The 24,120-nt window shown below is 36.1% G+C and overlaps 1 protein-coding gene across 4 annotated transcripts in view; it reads right to left on the minus strand.

Annotated features, from left to right (window-relative positions):
• CDH18 (cadherin 18) overlaps positions 1-24,120 on the minus strand; it is a 966,744-nt gene that overhangs the window by 707,983 nt on the left and 234,641 nt on the right. For 2 of the 4 annotated variants that reach the window (XM_051853858.2, XM_070056896.1), the window contains exon 1: positions 16,352-16,543. The exons of the other annotated variants lie outside the window; for them this stretch is intronic. The gene's annotated coding sequence lies outside the window, so the exon portion shown is untranslated. Of the gene's footprint in view, positions 1-16,351; positions 16,544-24,120 lie in introns of those variants that run through there. 4 annotated transcript variants of the gene reach the window in all.

Below are 24,120 nucleotides of genomic sequence, written 5' to 3' on the forward strand. Positions count from 1 at the left end.
GGAGACCAGGAGGAAGCACCTGGCTCCTGGCTTTGGATCGGCGCAGCGAGCTGGCTGTGGCAGTCATTTGGGGGGTGATCCAATGGAAAAAGGAAGACCTTTCTGTCTGTCTCTCTCTCCCTCACTGTCTAGCTCTGCCTGTCAAAAAAAAAAAAAAAATCAGAACTTCTCAGTAAGAATGTCAATAGAGAAATAATGTTATTTGAAGGTTTCAGTCGAGGTACATTCCTCTCCCAGAGTCATGGCCTCCTCCCAGGAAAACTCAGATTCAACAGTTATTTCCACACCAAGCACTCTGTCATTTAACTTTTTAATCATATTTGCTAACCATATTGGTTTCAGTCAGCAGGTGGGAAGTATCAATATGTTCCTAAATCTGTATATATGAAATATATGAAATTTGTATACCTTAAATAAAAGTTTAAAAAAATAGCAGAAAGAAAAATCTAGCATGTGAAAAGTTATACATTTACAGAAATAAAACTGCACATCAAGTAGTATATTTTAATGTTCTTTTCAATTTCTAAATTAATACTTATAACATTATATTAATCAACAAAAATCTACCAAGTAATTCATGAACAAAATAACTGTGGTTATAATTATTTTTTAATACAATGCTCAATCATTTTGACAAGAATGCTGTGATTGTCACTAATATTACCATTCTTATATATGCAATACTGTATATATTAGGAGCAGATTATTCTAATTTACCCAAATCCCAGTGCAATAGCCAAGATTAGCTACTGCTTGGTTTGGCATCCAAAGACCTCAGAAATAGCTGGCATTAGTCATTAAAGTAAACTTAATGGGGTGGGAGGAGATTGAGAGAGAGAGAGAGAGAGAGAGAGAGAGAGAGAGAAAGTTCTCATCCACTGGTTAATGCAACAACAGCTGGAGTGGTCAGGGCCAAAGCTGGGAGCCAGGAACTCAACCCGGGTACACCACATAGGAAGGATGGACACAGTTACTTGAGCTATCTTTACATGGAAATTCCATGTGTTTGGACCTTGAAATTAACACGACATCAAATTCTAGTTAGAATCTTGCTATTGGCCAGTAAAACTTTATGCAGAGAAACTAGAAATGACATGTTCAAACCTTGACATATAGAAACTTGATAAAATATCTTCCTAAGAATAGAAACCTATTACAGATTTGGTACTTGGAAATGGGGTGCAGATGCAATAAACACATTAAAACCAAGTCTAAATAGCTTTGAAACCAGAAAGTTGGTAGAGGCTACAGGGTTTTATAAAGTCTGAGTCAGACAGGCCTAACTAAATTTCCTGGAACAGATTATTAGAAGACTGAATTTGGAAAATGATGCTAGGGAGGCTTCAGAAGATGGTGACAAATATCACTGAGAATTAGAAGAGAGACCTGTTTCATATAAAAGATTACCAAAGCTGTGCCCCATGGTTATGTACAAATCAGAGCTTTGACGTGATAAACATGGATATCGAGTCAAATGCCATGAAAACCCCATTTTTTTCTTACTGCTTATACTAAAGTGTGAGAAAAGATGAGAAGTTGAGATAAAACACAAAGAATCAGAAATTAATAATTTTGAAAATTATCTGCCTCTCCTGATGGCAAATGATGTCTACCAAAAATGACTGCAAAAAGTAGAGCATAGGAAATGTGGTGATACATTTGTATTACCATTAGTAAACTTTCAAAAGTTTAAGGAAGTCATACTATATTCCTTTCATAGGGTATGGTTACATTTTTTTCAGCCGAGAGTCATAAATCTTTTTTCCCTAGTCCCTAACTCAATCAAGAGTAGTAAATATTTTAGAACTGTTAAAAAAAAGTCATTCCTGTTATTCTTCCATATTCCTGTTTCTGCACTAGAATATTTGTAACTATTGTTTGATGCATGTCCCACCATTGTATTTTGGGGTGTTGGGAGCTGCTGACTTGTCTCATGATTTCCACAGGTTCATAAATGAAAAATAGCTTCCCAGAATTTCTGCATAACAGGATACATTCAGGGATTCTCAGCTACTCTTGGACTTTAGATTTCAGAATTGGAATTAATGAGATTTTGATGAGATTCTGCATTTTAAGCTGCAGTTGTAATGGATTAAGACTATTGGGAAACTTAGGTGAGAGGGCAAATATATTTTGCTTTCTCAAGATCAGAGGATGCCACGGTCCTGCCTCCTGCTGTAGGGCTCTGAGTAATAATTTTTGGTTAACTGTGGCTAGGACTTAAGAGTATTAATACGATACGCAGTCTATAATTATGTTATATATGATTTAGTCATAATGGGCTGAATCTTCTGGTGGCTTTGCAAAGACACTGTTTTTAGTTAGTACCTAAGGTCTACCTGTAAAAAATGAGAGACATCTGGTTGACAGCCAGCAAGATAAAGGGAGAATTGGTCCTCCAGCTGCAAGGAACTACGTTCTTTCAACAAATTGAATGATGGGTTAGTAGTCCTGACTAACACATTGCTTATCTTTTGAGAGAACTGCTTAAATTAGGCCTAGAGACCTGATCATGGACATTATGAGATAATAAATGGTTGCTGTTTTAACCTACTAAATTTGTGGTAGTTTGTTACATGATAATAGATAACTAATATATCAGCCCTCCAAGAACAGTGGGAATCACTGAACTCCTAACTCAACTTCTTTATTTAAATAAATATAAATGCCTTGTTTTAGTAACACCCAAATATATGTTGTTGTCCCCGTTATCCTATTGAGAACATTATCAGTAGAATTCTTTAAAATTATTTCATATATTCTTAATTGTGTGTCTCACATTAAAACAGAATAAACTTTTAGAAAAATGTATTGTAATTTTGGTTAATTTTCACCTTCTTAAAAGGAAGAGTTAGAGGTATGGGGGAGAGAAGTTTTCTACTTGCTTGTTCATTCACCAAGTGCCTGTAACAGCCAGGGCATAGCCAGACTGAAGCCAGGAGTGCACTGCTCCATCCAGGTCTCTCACTGACCCATCACCTGCTGCTAGTGGAAGCTGGATGGGAAACAGAGGTGCTGCGACATGGGATGTGGGGATCCCAAAAGCCCAGATGAAAAAATAGAAAAAATAAAATGAATTTTAAGTGAACAGAATGTTCAACTTAAAATAGGATATTACTTATTAAATGTCTTTAGAGTCTATTTGCATTGACTATAAAAGAATGATGATGATTCATCCTTTACATCTGCAGTGTAAGCATTGTACCAATAAGAATTGCTGAAAAATATTCATACTCTGTGGTTTTCTTTGTACTTCCAACATTAAAGTGATAACAAAACATCCTGACTGAATGGCACTGGAAAGTCATCAGCAATACAACTCCACTACTTAATATAATTAGGAGTGCAATGGACAAATAATCCTTTGCTCCTGGATACAAGGTGCATGCTCATTCATTAATGTAAGGGTCATTCATAAGCCAATTTTGTTATTACCCTGAAATGACATTGTTGTTAAACTGTGATAAAGGGAAAAGCAAAAACTGGAAAGGAATTTTAATGGTCATTATCTTCATTAGCTAATGAGATGTGCTAATTATGTTCTTAAATGGCAATGATTTAGTAGTCATGACATATAGGGCTCACCGAGCAATATCTAGGCCAGTCTCCTTCAGTGTTTTCTCAGAATGTTGGACAAGCTTTAATAATTCAGAGCCCAATATGGTAATTATGAATAAAATTATTTATTAAAAATGCCTTCCTAAGTTATGTAGCTATGTCAGATGTTGTGTTGTCCTTTTAAATGATATATTAATATGAAATATAAGAAACTGGGAATGTGAGACAGAAAACTGTATTAAGGCAGCACTTGTTATAGTATAGTTCCAAGACCCCTGGAGATTCCTGAGATCTTATCAGATGGTGTGAGAAGCTTAAACTCTTTTCAGAATAATCACAAGATACATTTGCTGTGTTGATGGTGTCACTGATACTGTAAAACAACTGTGGGTAAAATATTGGTATTTTTGATTTAGCAATTTCATAAAGTATGCATATATTAAAACCTTAGGGCAGAGTAATTAGGGTGCCACTTTTGTTTTTTTGTACCACAAATCCTTTATCAGAGTTTCTGTATTTGAGTTCTGGCTCGGCTCCTGGTTCCACTTCCTTACTAATGTGCACTAATGAGTGGCAGCAGGCAATGTTGAGTCCCTGAAATCCACAGGGGAGACCTGGCCCAGTCCTGTGTTTTGCAGCTATTTGATGAGTAAACCAGAGGATGGGAAATTTCTTTCATATTCATTCATATTTTCTTTCTCTCCCTCTTTCTCTGTCTCTGTCTCCTCTCTCCCTCTCTGTGTCTCCCTCTCCTTTCCTCCCTCCCTCCCTCCTTCCCTGACTCTTAAATTAAAAATATACAAAAATAACATTCTGTACATCAAATGATATACCATTTTGTCAATTATAAATAATTTAATAATAAGTTAGAAATACTCCTACCCTTGTATGAATCAAGGAAATAGCTCTTAATCATACTCATACTCATATTCAAAAACACTTTGTACTAGTAGCAAAGATTTTAAAAGGGAAGGAAAGAAACAAAAAAGAAAAAGAAAAATGGTCAGTGTCTCCTTGATGGAAAAAAAATATAAAAATAATTGTGCACAGTTGAGCGCACATTTTCATATTCTGTATGAATTTCTTCGGCTGTTTTAGGAAACACTATGTTATCTTCAGAGAAAGTATACGTGAGGTTGTAAGTTGTAAGAGGTAAGCTACATGATTCAGTTTTTCAGGGAATATCATTTTTCCTTTCAGAGTTTCAGAAAGACTTGTAGTTACTTCAAGTTGATTGTTAGGAAGATTTCTCCTTGCATGTGAACAAAGAGATCATTTCATGGAAAGTGACTGAGTACTTACTGTCAATGAAAAAGTCAATATTTCACATAAAAACCGAGATTTTGGAAAACTTGTATGTGTGCCATCAATTTGATAGCTTTCTAATACCTGAACACTTATCCATTGAAATTATTGAAAATATTAACACTTCATATAATAAGCGTTATATTATATATGATATATGTAGTATTATATATTATATATTTTATAATAAGATGTATCAATAGTTGGTAAATTTGTCCATCTCAGTGAGTATACATTTTTCAAATGATCACTGAATGACACTGTAAAATCATACATGGTTAAGACATTTATTTAAAGTGAAAGAGTGACAATTTTTGATTAACACTATGACATGTTTGATAACGTGATTGCAGGTTGCACTTGGCAACTAATATTCACCAAAATTATAAATTGCTGAATTTTAGTGAAGTATTAAAAACATTCATAATTATCTGAAAAGGGATTTTAAAATGTCTCTCCTGAGGCTGGGGTCATGGCATAGTGGGTGAAGCTGCCACCTGCAATGTTGGCAACCCTCATCCAGCTCTCTGCTAATGCACCTGGGAAAGCAGAGGAGGATGGCCCATGTCCTTGGATACCTGTACTCCTGTGGGAGATCCGGAAGAAGCTCCTGACTCCAGGCTTCAGCCTGGCCCAACCCTGGCCATTGCAGCCATTTGGGGAATGAACCAGCAGATGGAACATACGGCTCATTCGCTCTCTCTTTCTTTTCCTCACACTGTGTAACTCTGATATTCAAATAAATAAATAAATAAATCTTGAAAAAATAAAAAAGTCTCTCTTTTCAACTATGTATATTAGTGGGGCCAGATTTTTTTTAATATATATCAAAGAGTATATGACTGCCAGCGCCATGGCTAACTAGGCTAATCCTCCGCCTTGCGGCGCCAGCACACCGGGTTCTAGTCCCGGTCAGGGTGCCAGATTCTGTCCCGGTTGCCCCTCTTCCGGGCCAGCTCTCTGCTGTGGCCAAGGAGTGCAGTGGAGGATGGCCCAAGTACTTGGGCCCTGCACCCCATGGGAGACCAGGGTAAGTACCTGGCTCCTGCCATCGGATCAGCGCGGTGCGCCTGCTGCAGCGTGCTGGCTGCGGCGGCCATTGGAGGGTGAACCAAAGGCAAAGACCTTTCTCTCTGTCTCTCTGTCTCTCTCTCTCACTGTCCACTCTGCCTGTCAAAAAAAAAAAAAAAAAAAGAGTATATGACAACAATGGAAATGTAGGAGCAGATTTAAGACTTCAACTGCCTCTATAAGCAAAAGCGTAGACACTAAAGATATTTGAGGAAAAAGAAAGCAGCAGCAGGCATTTGGTGCAGTGGTTAAGTTGTTGCTTAGGATGCCCATATCCTATTTTGGAGGGCTTTGTTCAAATCCTGGCTCCCCCACTTCTAAAACACCTTACAGCTCTGCGCCTGTCTCTTTACCTTTCAAATAAAATGAAAATACATACAAATAAAATTTTAAAAATTCAAACAACACAAATCTTACTTTGAGAAAAATTTTAAACTCCTTAACATATTGTATTATTTTAAATAAATTAGTCAATGGCTATTTAAAAATATCTTCAGTTGTCATATAATCAATATTAACTTTCATGTAAGTTATGGAAATAAAACATAGTTAGGCTTTTAATGCATTTTAAGACTCTAATGTGGTCTTAGGACTACAATTGTGAGAACAGCTTCCTTGTGGTAATTGCTGATCCTTTCATGTAAAACAAATTGTAGGGTGAGAGAATATAATTATGAAAGTGTTTTTATTAACTTGAACATTACAGTAGACAAATTCAACTCAGAAAGACACAAGCCATTAAAAGTCCACTAACTCTTTAGAAGTGTTGAAAAACAAAATGTATTTGTTTCTTTGTTGGAAGTTGATATGCTATAGGGTTCAAGAAATAAGATAACGTTGACATGCACATTTAACTTTACCTGTAAAATTATGCTTCAGATTAAGACGAGACCAGTTCAGAATATTAATAATTATATATATATACATTCATAAAACATGTATTCATGTGACATATATACAACTATTTTAAATAGTAAGCCAAGAAAATTTAGTAGTTTGAAAGTAATGATTAAAGTAATGAGAAAAAATTTGGAGTAAACATGTTATATAAGACTTCATCAATTGGTGGATAAAATATTAAATGTATCACATTTTAACATGGAGGAAATCATGGAGTATAAGGTCTCTAGAGACAAAACAAAGTCCATCACATAGGGGAAACAGAATTAAGAAAAACCAAGAAAAAAAAGTAATGAAGCAAACAGACAAAATGAAAAGCACCACAACACACACACACACACACACAATATGGGCTCAAAAGGGCCACATTTTCAGAATAATGCTTCATCTGAAATATAAGAATTCCTTCTCTTCCTATGATACTTGCAGGAAAATAAATTTTTCTATGATAATTTATGACAAAAATATGCCCAAATTCACATTTACAATATTTTTATTGAATAAATCAAATATCATATGCTGTTAATTAAAATAATATTTCTGGAAATAATTCTTTAGCCTAACAAAAACATAGTCATATAATATTTCAAAAGAATGGTTGACAGTGGTTTAGAATAACATGAAACATAGCCTGAAAAATGTTTAAAAATGAAGCAAATATTTAAAAAATAAACAGATATATTTGAATTACATGAATAACAAAGATTTTCAAGCTGAAAATCAGATATTCCTTAAAGTTAAAAAATGAAGCTGCTCTGAACAATGTAAAACATTTCAACATAAAGAAATTAATGACAGACTCAAGGACTGGCATTATGGCCCAGTGGATTAAGTCACTGCTGGAGATGCTTAGATCCAGCAAAGGAATGCCAGTCATAGGGCCAATTGCTCTGCTTCCATCCAGTTTCCTGCTAATGTGCCAGGGAAGGCAATGGAAGATAACTGCTTAGGATTCTGCCCCCTATCTGGGAAATCCAAAGGGAGTTTGACTACTGGTTTCAGCTTAGCCCAGGCTAAGCTGTTGTCTCTCTCTCTCTCTCTCTCTCTCTCTCTCTCTCTCTCTCTCTAACTTTCTCACACACACATACACACAAACATTGCCTTTCAAATAAAAATAAATAACTTGGTTTTTAGATGCACTTAGTTCATATATTTTTGAATACAAGATTTTTTTATCTTCCCATCCAAAAGTTCAAGTATGATAATATTTAAGTTGTCCCTAAATTTCATCGTAGCTTCAATGGAATTCTCAATTATTTTTATGGAATTCTAAATGCCACTTCTGAAATTTATTTAGGTAAACAACCAAAATACCTAGAGAGGTTCGGCAGGTTGGTGAATAAACCAAAAGTATTATTTATTTGAAAAGCAGTGTCACAGAGAAAGAAGGAGGTACAGAGAGAAGAGAGATCTTCAGTCCACTGGTCTACTTCCCAAAATGATTGGAATGGCAAGGGTGTGGCCAGGTCTAAGAAAGAAAACAGGAGCTTCATCAAGGTCTCCCAGTGGGTGCAGGGACTCAAGTATTTGGGTCATCTTCCACTCTTTCCCAGGCTCATTAGTAGGGAGCTGGATCAGAAGTACAACAGCCAGGTTGTGAACCGGCATACTTAGGGGATGCCAGCGATGTAGGTGATGGCTTTGTCACAATGCCCACCTCCTATTCATAAGTTATTAACATATTCATTTGTTGATATGAAATATTTTACATAAAAGTTGAAAAATGGACGAGTTACCTAGTTGTAACCTGTGCATGTGTGTTCTGTATGAATAATGTGCCATGGTGTTATAATGAGAAACTGACATTTCTCTTCCTATGGGTGTAAAATATCATAGAATTGACAAAACATCCTTTTCATGATTCACTGTTCTACATCTGCAGAATTATATGTTCTTTCCTTAGCACAACTATCATATTAATTCTACTTTCTCTTTGGAAGAACATCATGGCCAGTAGATTTCCTTTTCTACTGAATTTCTATAATACATAGGTAAAATTCCATGGAATAATAAAATAAAAATGAAGTACTGTTTCAAAACTGAATCACTTAAAAGAACAACATAATTAAATAATATCAATTCACAATGTTCTCTGGGGAGTTTATTGAGGTCTTAAAACCTATTGTAACTCCAAAATATTTCAGTTATACTAACTCACTTTTCAGTAGAAAGATAAGGTAATTGAGATAATGAATTTTAAATAGGACAACTTTTATGCTATTATGAAGAGAAATACTCTGATGATGTTCACAGAAATAACTTTTTCATCCAATTTTCCATTATTTGTAAGTCCAAAGTGAGAATATGTAAAGAGACTGTAAGCACATTCTGTTAGACTTCTCTAATATGTCAAATTTTACCAACAATCTTTTTTCACTGACAAGAGAAACTTATGTGTGAAAACTACACTGTTAGAAACAAAAACTACTTCCAAGAAAAGAAATCATGTATTCATTTTCTTATTATATTAATTATCTGCCATAAAAATATATTGCCTTTATGATTATGAAATTTAATTATCTAGCATATCTTTCTCAAATTAATGTTTTTTAAAAGAGTTTACAGGCCAGGCCGGCGCCACAGCTCAATAGGCTAATCCTCCGCTTTGCAGCGCCGGCACACCGGGTTCTAGTCCTGGTCAGGGTGCCATATTCTGTCCCAGATGGCTCCTCTTACAGTCCAGCTCTTTGCTGTGGCCCGGGAAGGCAGTGGAGGATGGCCCAAGTGCTTGGGCTCTGCACCCGCATGGGAGGCCAGGAAAAGCACCTGGCTCCTGCCTTCGGATCAGCCCGGTGCACCGGCCGCAGGGCGCCGGCCGCGGTGGCTATTGGAGGGTGAACCACTGGTAAAGGAAGACCTTTCTCCCTTGCTCTCTGTCTCTCTCTCTCTCACTGTCCATTCTGCCTGTCAAAAAAAAAAAAAAAAGTTACAGGACATAAATAATTAAATAAGCATTTTTAGATATACATTTACAGTTAAAATGTGGTGTTTTAGGATGACACGGAATTTATATTTCTTTAATAGGCTATGGGGACATTTGGATGATTAGGTGGAAGTGAGATAATTACTAGACAGTGTTTAAATTATTTATTTCACTGGCTGAATATTTTTTCTCTTTATTGATTTTCTTTGAATGGAGATAAAACCATTTTTGTAACATTCAAGTAGAATTAGAAAAGTCAATGAAGGAAATTGGAGAAGAAAGAGAAACTCATTGGAATAACAAGATCCTGTTGGCATGGCATAGAATTGAATGTTACAATGTGACACTAGCATGTGGCATTATTTCCTTCATGCAGAGGATAAAATTCAAGCTAAAATGTAAATAGATCTATGAAGGGAACATATTAATAAGTAGAGCTAGGAATGTTTGATTCCAAAGGCATTGTTGTTGTACTGTACCATTTAAACCTACATTCTCTATATCCTACTCAGGAGCACGAATCCATGTAGAGGAAGTAAACATCAATTAAAGTAAATAAAAATAATTTTGATGTAAAAGCTGCAAGGATTTTCAGGAAATCATGTGTCGTCACTATTATGATCTATAAAAGAATAAAAAATTTTGTCTAGACTGCCTGATGCCCATTTCCTTCACTATAATAAAACACTATTGAAAATAAATACTAATAGGCAGGGACAAACAATAGGAATAAACCAATTATTCCATTTAGTTATTTCTGAGCAGTTTCTCATATACTTAAAATTATTTAGGATGGTACGAATATATTTTCATTTTTTAAAAAAATTATTTTGTGTATTTTAAAGACAAAGTTAGAGAGGGAGAGACAGAGAGAAAGAGGGAGAGAGAGAGAATCTTTCACTTGCTGGTTCACTCCCCAAATGACCTTGACAGTCAGGACTGGGCCAAGCCGAAGCCAGGAACCAGGAGCTTCTTCTGGGCCTCCCAAATATGTGCAGGAACTGGGGCCACCTCTGTCGCTTCCCCAATAGGGATTTTTTTTTTTTTTTTTTTTTTTTGGACAGGCAGAGTGGACAGTAAGAGAGAGAGACAGAGAGAAAGGTCTTCCTTTGCCGTTGGTTCACCCTCCAATGGCCGCCACGGCCGGCGCACTGCGGCCAGCGCACCGCACTGATCCGATAGCAGGAGCCAGGTGCTTCTCCTGGTCTCCCATGGGGTGCAGGGCCCAAGCACCTGGGCCATCCTCCACTGCACTCCCTGGCCACAGCAGAGAGCTGGCCTGGAAGAGGGGCACCGGGACAGAATCTGGCGCCCCGACCGGGACTAGAACCCCGTGTGCCGGTGCCGCAAGGCGGAGGATTAGCCTAGTGAGCCGCAGCGCCAGCCCCTAATAGGGAATTGTATCAAAAGTGGAGTAGCCACTTTGAACAATGTCGAATTGGTGCCTATATAGGATGCCGAGGTCAGACGCAGAGGCTTTTCCTGCTAGGCAGCAATGCCAGCCCCAAAGTATATTTTATGTATGGAAGTCCTTCAATGGATACATGTTTATGAAATAAAATCTTTTATGAAAATATCTCGATGGTTATATTTGCAACTGTTCTCTGCTCACCTTGGTCCTGCTCATTGTAGGAAAAGGAGATGAAAGCACTACCCCTGAATGTTTTACTTAGAAAGCACTAAACAAGAAGAAAGATTAGTTCCTATAAAATATGACATCATGTATATAAAGTTTAATATAACATCTTCCTCCTTGTTCAAGGCCTGTACTCTTGTGGATTTGTTATAATGGCTTTATTAAGGTATTCTCATGTTAAAATAGCTGAGGAGGTTATTGTAGTCAAAGGTAGAGAACATACAAATCATGGTATACTCACACTATGTAAAACTACTTAGCTAAAACAATGTATAAATGAATTGGATGGAATTAAAATTAACTGTACTGAGTAAAAAAGTCAGAATATTCACATTGCTCCCCCCGAAAAAATCCCTGTTTAACATAATATACATATTTTTTCCATAAGTCAAGCATAGTTCTACTGTGAGAACTCTGACCAATATTTGCCTCACACAGAATGGAGAGACTACAAGGGGGATGTAAACATTTCAGGGGTGACAGACATGTTCATTTCTTGATTATGGCAATGGTTTCATGGATGTTCATGTATGTCATAACTATCAAGTTACAAACTCCAAATCTGTAAAGGTTGTGATGATTATACTTCAATAAAGCTATTATTAAAAAATAAAATGTGTATTTCCAGGTCAAAGCTGGTAAGATGAGAATATGAATATTTTAATAAATACAAAGGCAAAAATGAAATAAGCATCTTACTAGAATACTATTTTAAACAATATTATTTAAAAATATATATATCACATGTCTTAGGAACAATTGTCCTATACTTCACAAAAAATGATTTAGAACAACTTCAACAAACAATGTTTAAACATTTGCTTTTTTAATGCAGGACTGTGATTTTAATATGCTCCTCTGCACTGTGATTTTTAAACTGGACTGCAGAGAATGCAGTAGTTTGGGGGACCTTTCCATGATTGTTATCCTTTCCCCAAAGTTCATTCTAAGAACACAGTTTGGGAGACACCGGTATAAATTTGTTAGCATTAACATATCTCAAAAAAATAAAAAACTAGATGTATCAATGAGTAACAGAGAATATGGATCCTAAAGAAATTTAAAAACTGAAGAAGTTTTCTTTAAATGTCATCTTTTTCTATCACAATTCTGAGGAGAAATCATGTTCAGACTTAAGAATATATATCCCATTTGACAGTAAAATCATGCCAGAATTATTTTAAGATTTTTTTCAGTGAGGTTATTTGACTTAATTCCTTGTCCTGAGTCTATTAAGGATCATTAAGATTATAATTTTTGCTCATCCATAGGTTTTCTAATGGAAAACTTGTCTATCAATCAACATGCACAACATGGCCCTCTTGTGAGCTTTTCTTCACAATAAAATTGGAAAGATTGGCATCTGACTTAGGCTTTATTTTTTGTGATCATTATGTCAGTCATTCCCCTAAGACCAACCAACTTCCTGGGAAAAAGAAACTTTATCCCGTGTACCTGCAACATTTAATAGTAGATCCACGATCTGCTTGAACCCATCATCCAATGATTTTCTCTGAGGTTCTGTTGATTTTCCCAGTGAGTTCTACTTTTTATCTAACATTTTAAACTATCACATTTATGACTTCAATTATCAGGCACTATTGATTACGGAATAGTGTATAGCACATGTAAGAAATAGAAGTCAAATTTTATTTGGAACCAATATTTAAAATTTGTTTCATAGTCATCAGATAGAAAGTCAGTGTTCAAGGATACTAAGTGGTTTATAATGTTTCAGTAAATAGACTGACTTCATGGGTTGCCAGAAAAATCCTTGTCCATAAAAGCAAGTATGTATGTTGGTGTATTTTAATTTATACTTGAGAGTAAATACATCATAGAAATTATTCTTTCTAGGCAACAGAGTTGAATATTTTGCCCGGAAGGTAATATCATAATTATCTGTTATCACAGAGAGTACTTTTTGTGCTCATTTGGATTCTTAGGGGTAGTTACTGCCCAACCAAAGTACAGTTTACAGACCTCATCATAATTAAATTGCAGTAGTTTCAACTGCAATCTAGAAAATTGCTATTATCCTTTTCTAAGATAATTAAATGTTTGAAAGCCTAAAGATGGGTATAACAAATGGAAAAAAAAAATCATGTCCTCCAATCTCCAATTAAATCAGTGTTCCATGATCATAAATGCCCACGGTCTTCTAAAGGATTTTTGCATTCCTCCAAATTATTTAAAAAAGGACCATACAAGCTGAGGGATTTTCAAGGACATCCATGTCTTGAAGACCCAAAACACTAGAAGTTATATTTTAAGCTTTTTATCTTCATTTTGAATTTTATTCTGTGTATATAAAATATATTTGCAACAAAAAATATGGATGACACCTCAATAATAGCTGTGCATAGATAAGAGATGAGTACTCAATTTTTCCTTTATATTTCAAAACCTATTGCTTCATAGAATATATATAAGATATTCAATTGAAATGTAAGAAGAAAATAAGAATATATATTTAAATTTAATTGTTACCTAATAGTAGGATAATTATTTAGTGCAAATAATATTTGTATTCAGTAAAGAGAATAATACTGCTTCTCTCACTCAGTGTGCATATCAAATAGTCATATCTCAAATACAATATTTGGTTGATGAACATAGGAAGGATAGAATACTCATACACTGTTTACTATGTAGGTTGAATTTACATTTAAAACTAAAAACATGTGTTCCACACATTTGCTGTCACTTCCAGTGATACTATCAGTGTCTTTCTATAAAGAGAAGTATTCTATTTTAAATAGGACATGCATTGCTCTTTTGAGGGAAAAAAGAATGTAAAGAAACCTGATTTGCAACAAAGCACACGCTTTGCAGAGAACAAATAAATAATAATTTCACTATTATCATTAGAAGACCTTGCTGAAGTCATTTATCTGCTTATTTCAAAAACATAATTTTTAGGGGGGCAGCGCCATGGCTCACTTGGCTAATCCTCCGCCAGCAGTGCCAGCATCCCATATGGGTGCTGGGTTCTAGTCCCAGTTGCTCTTCCAGTCCAGCTCTCTGCTGTGGCTTGGGAAGGCAGTGGAGGATGGCCCAAGTGCTTGGGCCCTGCACCCGCATGGGAGACCAGGAAGAAGCACCTGGCTCCTGGCTTCGGATCGGCACTGCGCGGGCCATAACAGCCATTTGGTGGGTGAACCAACGGAAGGAAGACCTTTCTGTCTGTCTCTCTCTCACTGTCTATCTCTATCTGTAAAAAAAAAAAAAAAAAAAAAAAAATTTAAATAGGGATTCCAATGTATTTTGAACATAAGTTTTGTTAAATTAAATCTGACTTAATGAAACATTGGAATTAGAAATGAAAATCATTTGAGTAGACACATAGAAGTTCAACATTTAGTTAGGAAATTTATTATACAAAACACAAAAATTTTAGTAAGTTGTATATTTTATTTAGCTACTAATGATAGTAAACACAAATCAACATGTGTATACTTATGATAAATAGAAAGTATTTATTTCTATTAGGATAAAATATATGATGATAGTAGTATTTTGAATCACTAAAGTATCTATTTCAATTTCAAAAAGAGTTCCTAAAATTTAAGTGTGGAAACTGATCAATATTATATAAAGCCTGTGATTTGTATTTTGGGTTAGAGAAATTTATTTTCTTAGGGATTCATGGTAGACAAAATATTCAAAGTGAACATGTAAATTAAGCTTTTGTTAATGAGCCCTCTTCTAATATAATTATCAGGATTTACTGCATTTTCCCCTAAACCTCAGTGACTTCCTTCAGATCCAGGAGAGTGAAGGTGACTCAGCAACACAGATTGGACAGTATTTATTTCTTGCCTTCATCTCTGCTGACCGAGTTTATGATCCAGCTCATTGGAAGTGTTAAGGGGATACTGTCTATTCCCTGAACAGATACTGCAGGAGTTTTTCACTGAGAACAGTGAATGGGCAAAAGAAAATCCACTCACCCTCATCACGATGTTTATCACAAAGTTTTAACCTGCACTTTAAATTTTTAAAAGTTTCCCCAATCTAGGAAATAACTGTTTTTTTAGTTGTTTTCATTTTATTTTTGTTCCACTTGTGTTTCATATGTTTTCTTCGAAATTAAGTGCATAAAATATCACTTTGATATTTTGTTACTAATATGTACTACATCTTCACCTCCATTTATATTTGGAAATGTTATCTTAGAGTTCTTGTCCATGAACTGTGTGAGTCTGTGCTTAAATAATGCAATCCCTGGGCTAGGCAAAATAATGCACTTATGGATGTGATTTTTTGTTTTTAATTTTTGGAAAAATTCTCTCCCTATGAAACAATACTTAGACATAAAGCAAGCACATATAGTCTAAGATTCGAGGAACAGAATTGATCAATCTTTGAGTGAGGTACAATAAAATGTTACACATAAAGTAAGTTTCAAAAATATGTTTTTTTCAAATTTGAATTGAAAGATAAAACTATGACCCCCCTCTCAACTAGGTACTCTGTTTTTAAATTTTTAGCACTTTTCTATTATTTTATGTTTCACAGGTAACACAAAACTTTTCTGCATCTATTGGATTCTAAAACAGTTTCTAAAATTAATTATAACAAATATACCAAACAGTTTACAAACATTGTAAGCTCAAAACCTCTAAATTTGGTTGAGATTAACAGTTTAGATACTTGCACTTTCAACTCAAATATTTGACGTGAACACACACACACATGCACACACACACAAAACCCCATTGAATTATGATGATCTGATAGCAGTAACAGAAACAATATTCTGTAAATCTGATTGGAAACACTAGCCGGTTTGATAGCTTGAATGAATTTTTCTTCACCCTATAGACCAAGAAGCATTCACATGAAACAAATCAGCATTATGACTTCGCTATATCACATTTAAAATATAATAAAACACAGCATGCATTTCTCATGCCTTAGGATGACAGAAGAAAAATGGCACTGGTGAAACTGACCTGAACATTTGTTTTCTCAAATTTATCCTGTGCAAGCAGCTGACGATCTTGTAGCAGTTTGCGTATTTGATGTATAAAGCATTGCATAAGCAAGAAAGCATTTCACAAGGTCAGAAATGAAGCACATCTGAACCTGCTGTTAACATTCAGCAAAATACACTGCAGATATTCTGGGATCATTTTTTTTCTGTCACTGTGGATCAGATGCCATGCATCCTACATAGAAAATGAAGGCATAAATTCCTTTCCTGAAGAATGCACTTTGCAATACTGAAAGAACAAACTGTTTCCAATTCAGAGGCAGAATGTCCCTGCACTGCATCTTCTCAAAGCACTGAAATCTTTTACAGAAATCATTTATGAGGATTTCATTGTGTCTGGGAAAGGGAATGTGCAAGTCAAAAACATGGTAAAGATTCAGTTGGAAGAAAACTGTCATAAAATACTAGCATATTCCTTATAGTTTCAAAGTAAAAACTATGTGACTATTGATTTAAAAATACAAAAAGGCACTGTGCTGTGTTTTGTTTTTACTGATCAGACCTTTTGTTATTCTTATGCTAGGTTTAGCTCAATTCCACTCAATTTCAAGGCATGGAAGTTGGAAAATTATGACATCAAACATTATTTGGACATTAGGAATGTGATTTCTAAGGAAATAAAAATAAACTGTCAGGGCTGGGCAACTGGTCTATCAGTTAAGCTGCCTGTATCCCATATCTGAATTCCTGGGTTAGCTCCCAGCTCCAGGTCCTGAAGGCAGCTTCCTGCCAATGCAGATTCTGGGAGACAGCAGCAGTGGCTGGCCCACAATTGCAAGCATTTGGGGAGTGAGCTAGTAGATAGGAGCTCTCTCTTCTGCCTCTTTGTAGCTCAGTTGCTCTGCCTCTCCAAAAAAAAAAAAAAAAAAAAAAAAATAGTAAGAAAGAGAGAAATAGGAAAACATTACAATTTATCATAATGGATCATTTTTGTGATAGAAAATTAGTTTTATTCAGGGTTATAAGAAAAACACACACACACACGAACAAACATGCAGATGGCCTATCCCTTTACATTTAAAAACCAAACATGATAGATTTTATTTCAGAAGAATAGGTACTGGAGCATTTTATATTTTAAAATAACTACAATTAAGGCATATTTCTCTAAATGATTCTTCAGATTTTTTAATCTAAATTTTACTTTTCTGAAAATTAAGTAATCTTTCATATTTAATTAGAAATGTTTCTTAAATTGTGATGTTTTTAGCCATGTTTGTCATGTCACATATTGTTTCAAATTTTCTCAACATTTTTTCTACAAATTTTCTCAACTTTCTACTCAGTGAAATCTCATAATGATCCCAACTAATTACTTTCTTTTCTAGTCATGATTATCCATATGAGGCTAAACATTTTTCTTCCTTAAAGCTATACTCCAAAAGCCAGTATATTATTAAATGATAAAAATATATTTGCTATTTAAATTACAGTAAATAGGAGCTGGCACTGTGGCTCACTCGGTTAATCCTCCGCCTGCAGCGCTGGCATCCCATATGGGCTCTGGGTTCTAGTCCTGGTTGCTCCTCTTCCAGTCCAGCTCTCTGCTGTGGCCCAGGAAGGCAGTGGAGGATGGCCCAGGTGATTGGGTGCCTGCATCCGCGTGGGAGACCAGGAAGAAGCACCTGGCTCCTGGCTTCGGATCGGCGCAGCACTAGCCATAGCGGCCATTTTGGGGGGTGAACCAATGGAAGGAAGACCTTTCTCTCTGTCTCTCTCTCTCACTAACTCTACCTGTCAAATAAGTAAAAATAAATAAATAAATAAATTATAGTAAGTAATTTTATATTCAAAATAACATTTTCATTTTGCAAAAATGATAGTATTAAATAATTTTGGACTGTTAACATAATTCTCCAATGCCATACAATTAATAGTAAGTTGTAAAGCTAAGACCAGAGTCGGAAGAACCTAGCTATGGAACATCTATTTGTCACAGCTACTAATATTTTCAATAGTAGTATATTGTAAGCAATGGCTATGGATACTCTTGTATTCATAAATGTCCATGGATATCTATCACCCCTGATGGATTTTATTATTGATAGTCCACTACACTGAGAGAGAGACTTCAAATTTACTAACACCTTCAGGATTTTCTAACCATCAGACTACAGTCAACTTTGTGTTCATGATTCTATTTCCAATTGTGTAAAATATTCATAGAGGTATAGAACTTAATCTTCTAGCATGGAGTGCCATCGAAAGAACTCATAAAAGAAAATATATTTAAATACAATTTTTAAAAAACTGTTCAAACTTAAAAACTTGTCATAGTAGTTGTAGTACAAACAAAGAGGAGATGATAGAGGAGGTACACATTAATCTATAGATTCAATACAAATCTGACAATAACCAGTGAAAACATTGCTATACAGTGAAAAGGAACAGGCAGAGGGAAGTCTCCAGAAAGTAACAGCTGTTTGTGTTTTCAGATTCTCATCAGCCAGTCTTGTTAATAACATCACTACTGCATTCATCAAATTGTTACAATAAGCAAATATAATTATGGGGTTTGAAATATTACAGAAGTGACATAGCATATATGCACAAAGGAACTTTGGATGCCCCATCTGACTGCTCCCCAAAGTCCAAAGGAAATAGTCTCTTCCTTTTCCCTCAAAGTATGTTCTCTACCAGCTGCTCTTCACGCGTGAGCTGTGCCCCTAGGGCAGAAGTGAATGTGAGCCTGCTAGGACTCCATAGGTCCCACCCTGATCTATGAATCAGAACCTCCCAGATGGGCCCATGTGAATTGCCTGAATAAGCTTTTCAGGAGACTACTGCTTGGGAACTACTACCCAATACGCAGACCTGGTAGAAACCATGTTGTGGTGTAAAAGAAAAAGAATGATGTCACCAGTGCTCAGGTAACTCTGCAACTGCGTATGTGTAAGAAGCTCAGGGGTGGAGAAGATCAGGATGATAACGTATATTCAACAAATATTTAAATACCAACTCCAAGATCTGAGCTAAATCATGAGGACAGCCATCAGTCCTACTTTTGCATAGCTCAGTGAATTCACTGTAGTCAAGCAGGTATCTGATCAGCCTTAGAGGGACTGAAATAATCCCCATGAGGGCAGTGTCATCCAATTTTTGGAGATAGTTTAGTGAATGATGTTTGATTGGAACATAAGTCCAATAGTGAAATGCTCACAGCCACCACAGCACGAGCATAGCAGGAAGTCATTCAGGAAGCACAAAAGGTAAAAAGCTGACACCAGAGTCATGAAGTAGAAGTTGGAGATGTTGACTTTATTGAGAACAGTACTACACAGTATGTAGCTCTATGAAACTGGAATTTATTCTTTATTGTTCTGGAAGCCACTAAAATTTTTTCTCAGGCTAGTATTGAGAGAGTAATGCATGAGGAAATAAAGGGGCAACACAGATGCACAGTCCCATTAAGCAGATGGCAAAATGGACACGATGAAAGAAAATATGGTCCTAAAGTAAGAGAGAGGAGGTAAGGATGAAGAAGAAAGAATTTTCTTTGAGATATTCACATGGCAGAAGTAAGAAATGCAATATAAAAGAAAGTATATTCTTTTTTTAAAGATTTATTTTTATTTATTTGAAAGAGAGTTACAGAAAGAGGTAGAGACAGAGAGAGAGAGAGAGGTCTTCCGTCCGGTGATTCACTCCCCAGACAGCCGCAACAGCCTGAGCTGCGCCTATCCGAAGCCAGGAGCCAGGAGCTTCCTCCTGATTTCTCATGCGGGTGCAGGGCACAGGACTTGGGCCATCCTCCACTGCCTTCCCGGGCCACAGCAGAGAGCTGGACTGGAAGAGGAGCAACCGGGACTAGAACCCGGCGCCCATATGGGATGCCAGCGCTTCAGGCCTGGGCGTCAACCTGCTGAGCCACAGCACCAGTCCCAGAAGGTATATTTTTAAGCAGATACCCATTTAACCTGAAGGGCACCAAGTGAAATTAGTTGGGATAAAGGAAATCGATAAAGGAAAATTCTCAGAAATTTTAACTATGCTCTGGCATTGTGGCTCAGTGGGTTAAGGTCCTGCCTACAATGCTGGCATCACATTTTAGCACCTGTTTGAGTCCTGGTTGCTCCTCTTCCAAACCAGCACCCTATAAATGTGCCTGGGAAAGCAGCAGAAGATGACCCAAGTACTCGGGCCCCTGAAAACCACAAGGGAAACCAGGATTGAGTTCCTGGCTTCTGGTTTCAGTCAGGCCCAGCCCCAATTCCTGAGGCCATTTAAGGAACAAACTAGCAGATGGAAGATCTCTCAATCTCCCTCTCTCACTCTCTATAACTCTTTCAAGTAAAACAGTCTTAAGACATTAAGAAATATTAACTAGAGAGCTGTTAGCAAAAAGGTGATAACTGGTCCCACAGGAACTGATATTAAGTCTCAGAGAGATAGCCAATAAAGAATATTAAAGAGATACTGGAGAACAAAAACATTAAAAAGTAAAAGAGGTGCCGGCACTGTGGCACAGCGGGTTAAAGCCCTGGTTTGAAGTTTCTAGTCCCGGCTGCTCCTCTTCTTATCCAGCTGTCTGCTAAGGCCTCAGAAAGCAGTAGAAGATGGCTCAAGTCTTGGGCCCCTACACCCATGTGGAAGATCCAGAAGAAGCTCCTGGCTCCTGGCTCCTGGCTTCAGATCGGCACAGCTCTGGCCATTGCGGCCATCTGGGGAGTGAACCAGTGGATGGAAGACCTCTCTCTCTGTCTACCTCTTTCTGTAACACTGTCTTTCAAATAAATAAAATAAATATTTAAAAAAAAGGAAAGAAGACAGCTAAAATGAAGGAAGGATCCTTGTCTTAAGGATGGCATGGGGTGTTAGGTGTAGGATTATACATAGTTTTGGAAAGACTGGAATCAAAAACTGCATTGATTTGACAGTACAAAGACCATTGAGGCATCAAGAGAAAATCAGTTCAGTAGAGCTGTGAAAGCTGAACAAACATTTCAAAAGGCTGAAGAATAAGAGAAAGGCATTTTGCTGTGAAGAAAATCAGAATCTGTAAAGAGTACGGGAAAAGCAAACATGGGATTTGCCTTGTTTTGTTTTTATTTCTTGTGAGGGAATCATTTTTAAAAAGCACACTGTTTTAAACAAGTTTGTCCAATGTCAAAAGGAACTAGCATAGAAGAAAAAATGTCTATTTTCTAAAAAGAGAAAATAATTAAAACTGAAAACAACAATGAATAATGCTTTCAATTTTCTTCATAGTGCATCCCAATACAAATCAGTCCAATGCAATTTATCCAATCACTACTGATCCCAAACTGCCTTTATTTTATTGATTTTTCCATAGGAGAAAATTCTTAAACTCAAAATATCTCCTCTGGCTTTCCTGGATTTTCTACTCTTATGGTTTACTTTTATTCAGCTGAACAATAGGATTCCCACTCTCTTGTATTTACTCTCTAAGCTTCTCCTCTGTGTTGTCATTTTATTTGATTTGTGGAATTCTTTGATTCACAAACTCTCAAGACTTCAAGTGGCCTCAAAGGAGTCTGTTGAGGCCAATACTGAGATATGTGCAAAAGTAAGGATGTGGATGGTGACCCTGATGTCACATGAACATGAGGTATTCACTGGTAGTTAGCAATAAATAAGAGATTGTTCTGTGTGTTTTACATTTCATTAGTTGTGAGAATAAGAGGTAAGAATGAATGGGAAGGAACTCCAGAGACAGTGGGTCCAGTCCTCCCTTGAGGATTCAATTGCTGAACTTGGTTGATTTACTTTTAGCAACATCTAGGGGGAGAGGAATTTAATGAAGAAGAGAAATAAAGGAGAGAAATGCCTCTACTCAAATAGAGAGTGATCACCGAGAACCCAGATGGCTTTACTACAGTTGCATTGGGATTACTTTCACTTTCACTTGCCAAATTGCTGAGTGGTGGCAGGAAGCTGCAACTGTCAATAGCTGTGTGAATATGAGGTGAAGCAACTGATGTTCACCAGGGATTTGTGCTGATAAATGAGGGCATATGGTAGCTTAGGTGTTTTAAATGTATTTTCAACTTTTGATATTTTCATCTGATTGTGGGTTTGGGGAGGGATGTAACTCAATCCTAAATTGAGAACCATCTATAATTTATAACATATAATAGATAATATTATTCCTCTTTGATGGCGTTATGGAAATTTAAATTCACTGAACTGCTGACACACATATTTTACACATTTTATCCTCAGTAGATGATTCCAGAAAAGTCATTCTTTCCTGGTATGAAAAATGAATAATTCAGGTTGAGTATCATGTTTCAGAAATGGTCAAACAATGCATATATGTGTCAAAACACCGCATAATACTTCATACACTTGTACAATTTTTATATGCCACTTATTTTTAATAAAATTCAATAATAAAGAAAAATAATTTTTTGCAATCAACAGTGCTTCAAATTTCAGATATTTATAGATTTTTCATATTTACATGTACATAATGAGATATCTTGGGGGTGGGACACAAGTCTAAACACAAAATTCGTTTGTTTTATATCCATGTTATGCACATACCCTGAAGGTAAAAACATACAGTATTTTTTATTGTGCTTGCACTTTGAACATGACTCATTGTATGAAGACAGATAATGAAGATTCTACTTTTGAAGTCATGCCCATGTTCAAAAAGTCTATGCTTTTTGAGCATTTTGTTTTCATATTTTTGGATTAGGGATCCTCAACCCATATCACTATGCAATTTGTATATTCACCATTTTTCTTGAAGTTAAATGAACATATACAAATATAAAACATGTACATATACAAAACTCAACTCAAGGTGGATCAAAGACATAAATTTAAGACCTGAGACTATGAAATTGCAGGGAGAAAACACAGGGGAAATACTCAAAGACCTTGGCATAGGTCCAACTTCCTGGAAAAGATCCCTCAAAACACAGACAACAAAAGCAAAACTGAACAAATGGGACTATAGAAAACTCAGAAGCTTTTGCACAGCAAAGGAAACCATCAACAGAGTGAAGAGACATCCTAAAGAAAGAGAAAAATATTTGTAAGCCTTCTATGCAACAAACATTAATATCCTGAATATATCAGCAACTTAAAATCCCAACAACAGAAAAACAACCAATCCAGTTAAGAGATAGGAAAATAATCTCAACAGAGAGTTCTCAAAAGAAGAAATAGAAATAGCCAGCAAATATATGAAAAAATGCTCAACATAACTAGCCATCAATGAAATGCCAACCAAAACCACAATGAGATATCACCTCATTGTGTTATTCTGATATTCATCAGAATGGCTAAAATCCAAACACAGAAAGTAATCAATGCTGGTGAGAAAGTGGATTAAGTAGAACTCTTATACACTGTTCATATGAATATAAATTAGTGCAGCCACTACGGAAAACAGTGTGGAGATTTCTTACAAGTCTATTAGAAATAGACTTGCCATATGATCCAGCAATCCCACTACTGGGCATATACCCAAAAGACATGAATACAATTTATCAAAGAGATAACTGCACCATCATGTTTATAGCAGCACTATTCACAATAGACAAAATATGGAATCAACTAAGGTGTTCATCAGCAGAGGAATGGATGAGGAAAATGTGATATCAGAGGAATGGATGAGGAAAATATGATATATATACACAATGGGATATTATTCAGCTATAAAAAATCATGAAATTCTTCCATTGCAACAAAATGTATGCAACTGGAGGACATCACGTTGAGTGAAATAAATTGGATCCAGAAAGACAAATACCA

This window comes from Oryctolagus cuniculus, chromosome 14, assembly GCF_964237555.1.
Source record: "Oryctolagus cuniculus chromosome 14, mOryCun1.1, whole genome shotgun sequence".
NCBI lineage: Eukaryota > Metazoa > Chordata > Mammalia > Lagomorpha > Leporidae > Oryctolagus > Oryctolagus cuniculus.